The following is a 4,275-nucleotide window of genomic DNA, read 5'->3' on the forward strand; positions in this document are numbered from 1 at the left end:
ATCTCAATATTGTTCCTCCTCTGGTAAACTGATATAAGGTCAACTGAAGGACCATATGACCTAGCTATTGTAGATTTTTCAGTGAACTGATTTGAAGGCCAACACAAGCCTGAAACTAACCTGAAGGCCCACATGACCTAGCTATTGTAGATTTTTCAGTGAACTGATTTGAAGATCAAAATTCAACCTGGATACTTTTTTTTTTCCAATGAATTAATCTAATATTTTTTCCACGTGAGTGCGTTATCCGCTTGAACATTCTTTCCAATACTTAGTTTGTTATAAAATATTAGTTTAGTGTTATACAGATGTGAATGTTACTCAGAAAATCCTTTTGTGTCCAATTTCAACATGTTTTTCACGAACATAATACCTCCAAAAACGCCAGCAGCCAAATAAGAAAGTGTTGTATAATGAATGATACAAGATATTTTGTACATTGAGATTAAACCACAGTGGCTTTATTAATTTCTATAACTGCTTGAATTCCTTCTCTTTTTTTTGGATTAGACCAGTTTTGATGATTGCAAGCTCCTGGGTTATGCTGAAAGACATCAAATGAGACAACTAAAACCAATGATTATAATAACTGCTAACAGACTCTTGGACTTGCCCATTTATCGATAAAGGTCCTATAAGATATTAAAAGGATTTAGTAAACATAGCAGCATTACTTCTCCCAATCATTTCTCAGTAGTCGTAATATGATACTACAATCTGTTAAATATGATGATGATGCTCACAATTTCTGAAGAAAAATTAAAAAGATTTTACTTAAACAGTTTTTTGCTCCAACTTAATCTCAAGCTACCGATGACAGGTGGTAATTCTTGTAACTTAAAGGAACAGACTAAAAAGTAAATCTAGAAATTAGTAAAGATCTTGTTAAAATTACTAAAGAATCAAGACATAGCACAGTGGTGACCATTTTCTAAATCCTTCAAGTAGAAGAGCATCTAGCTATAAGAAAACCCTATCTTAACATACACTCTATTTCAGTAGAACAAAATTATAAAAAAAATATTGGCAACAATATTCTGCTCTATTTCCATAACTTAAGAATGATGATTTTAGCCACAATATTCTGTTCTATTTGTATACCTTAAGAATGATGTTTTTAGCTGCAATATTCTGTTCTATTTCCATACCTTAGGAATGTTTTATTAGCTGCAATATTCTGTTCTATTTGTATACCTTAAGAATATTGTTTTATTAGATGCAATACTCTGTTCTTTTTGTATACCTTAAAAATGATGTTTTTTAGCTGCAATATTCTGCTCTATTTCCATACCTTAAGAACATTGTTTTATTAGCTGCAATATTTTGCTTACCTTTCATAACTTAAGAGTGATGTTTTATCAGACCCAAAAGAGTAACAAAACACATCAACTTCTACCCTGATAACATTGTAAAGATTTTTTCAATTAAATTACACTCTTGATATATAATGTTTGGGTAAAAGAAACCACAAGTGAAGTTTAAATTTGTACTTAGACTTGAGTTAGTAAATATATTTGTCGCAATGAAGTAGAACAGTCTGTGGACTTGGGATTTATTAAATAACATTTTTACGAATTGCTAATATAAATACACAAACATATAAATAAATGTGTGTTTGTGTGTTACGGAAACACAAACTTGCCATGACATAACCAGTTTCAAGACACCAAACATTCCATATAAAACTAACTTAAATTCTGATACATAAAAAATATTCACACAGATACGTGCATTCTATGCTGCCTTCATTCACTTACTTTTTTCAAGTTAACTAGGAATTAAAATTAAGTAGAATAACAGGTCTTATTGTAACAAAAGTGATTATGAAAAAAAAAAATGAATTTACATTGAAACATGATCTATTGAAACTCTGTTTTTGTGAAGGTTTAGTACCAAATTGTTGCTTTTTCAGTAGATTACAAATCTCATCAACAGAAACTTTCTAGTTTTCTGGGACATTAATAATAATGTTTTTACACTTCTTGAAAATAACACTGTAATTACAGTAATATCTGTTCTTCCACACAATGAGTGGAAGCTTGACAACCACATATATACAATATAAACCTTTGTGCAGCTTCCAAATTTATCTGTACAACAGAACAAAATTACACATACAAACATAAGAAACAGTCTTGTTAATGAACTTTCTGTAGAAACTTCAACAACTAGAACATAAAACATGAAAGGAACATTCCCTGCATAAGACTAGACACAGGGCATTACAGGGCAGTGAAAATTCCAGCTTTGAGTTGAATCATCTGGATGTATGAAGTGTATCATACGTAAACCTTCTTACACAAATATTCAACAGACCAAAAAAAATAATTATTCCCAGCCATTGATATATAGAGAGAAAATATAGTGTTTAATGATAAGTTACAAAGATATATTATTTTCAATATAAGGATTTAGGTATTTTTAGGTTTTAGAACTGTCTGCAGAATGGAAGTTAAAACATGATAAAACAATATACTACCTTTCAACCATTTTCCAAACATCACCACATAAACTGATCACAAAAAGAATACTAATAACATCATTTACTATGGCACCTTTGCTGTTACACTGTCATTTTCGAACAGCTGGATTCATATATAGATATCTACAGATAATTCATGGCCTACTGGTGGCCAGATGAAACTAAGCACTGCTTTGCACTATTGTAAGGTCACTCAGTGGAGTCCATAACTAACTGTAAAGTTGGATAAAGAATTTGTCCACAAGACATGCTACCTCCAGTACTAAATTACTCAAGCTGCTCACAAGTGTTTCACTAATGAAGTTTGAGGAACCATGAAACCATGGACTTGGGAAAAAGTTAACACAAGAACATGACACCTCTAGGTGACATTTCCTTCATGTTTGGTTGATGGTGTCGCTGGTTCCAGTTAGATGCGAGATGGATGGGCAGAAAGTTAACAGAAATGCAAGCAACACAGCAAAAATAATTGAATATAGGGCTATCTACAGAAAAATAGAAATTATACCACAATTAACATCATAAGCAGAAAAACCTGAATGAAATGAAAACGAGATTTATATTTTACATTACTTGTCATATAAATATATGAATTTTTCATATACACTTCAAATTGTTAACTGGTGTTTTCTGTTAACAACAACTAATATGCCATGATGTATCTACTGAAATCATTAGGTTATTAGCAAATTTCAAGTTCACATTTTTGAGAATAACTTTATCCACTCCAAGCATAAGGTCATTATGAAGTGATTTTAAAGTTGTGCTATTTCTGTAAATACCTATACCCACCATGAATATACGGCCATCTAGTGGTGATCTGATAGTAGTGAAAATGTTCTCAATATATATACAATCTAAAAAATCACTAGGAGATGATTTTGTAGAGGTTATACTTTATCAATAGCCATATCAACATCAAGCTAAAGATGTTTATGAAATTATGCTAATAGTGGTGTTTTTTCAAAACCATATCCATCTCAAATGAAAGGTCATTAGCAATTAATTTTAAAATTATATTTTGTCAATAACTATATATACCCCAAGTATAAGGTCATTCGCAAATTATTTTACAGTTCTGATACTTTATCAGTAACTATATCAATGCAAAGCAAAAGGTCATTATGAGATTACTTCATACAGATATTTATGTCAATAAACATGTCAATCCCAAACACAAAGTCATTGGGAGATGATTCTAAATTTGTAATTTTCAGCTTTTCCTGAATCTAGTTTATTCTGTACTTTTTATGCACCTTAAAGCTTCAGTTGTATAACACACTAGACACTTGCAGAAATACCACAAATAATAATGTTCAACCTAAAAAACACAGTTCATTGAGCAGTATCATGGCACAATAAGTGAAGAAAGGTAATGGTTTAAAAATAATTTACATATGTACTAATAAATTGAAGGGAAAAATATCAACTTACGGTTTTTGAATGAGATGACATACACTGCAGGTCATCTTTGACAATTTTAAGGTCTCTCTGCAGTTGAGATTTTTCTTTATTACATTCAGCATAACAGTTGTTGAGTAACAATATCTCCTCCTGGGCTTCATTCAGCTTGAAAATATTTTACATGCTATTCATAACACTATTACTGAATCCTTAAATAAAAATAAACTGAAACCTATAAAATTCTCTAAACTTCAGGTACTGTTAATACAATGTCTATGTATATAATTACACGTACATCAATTTTTTTTCTCATTTTATTATAACAAAACACTTTCTACTGAACACTTTCTGAATTAAATTATGATTCTGAAAGTTTCATATAATTTTTT

General features: G+C 30.5%; 1 long non-coding RNA gene across 1 annotated transcript; it reads right to left on the reverse strand.

Annotated features, from left to right (window-relative positions):
• Positions 1–207: 207 nt before the first annotated feature.
• Positions 208–4,255, reverse strand: LOC111085082. The gene is made up of 3 exons (XR_002609939.1): positions 4,218–4,255; positions 3,917–4,051; positions 208–2,967 (listed from the first exon to the last, which is right to left on the reverse strand). It is a non-coding gene; the product is annotated as an uncharacterized LOC111085082 (long non-coding RNA).
• Positions 4,256–4,275: the final 20 nt, after the last annotated feature.

The sequence above is a fragment of the Limulus polyphemus genome, unplaced genomic scaffold, assembly GCF_000517525.1.
Source record: "Limulus polyphemus unplaced genomic scaffold, Limulus_polyphemus-2.1.2 Scaffold230, whole genome shotgun sequence".
Classification (NCBI taxonomy): domain Eukaryota; kingdom Metazoa; phylum Arthropoda; class Merostomata; order Xiphosura; family Limulidae; genus Limulus; species Limulus polyphemus.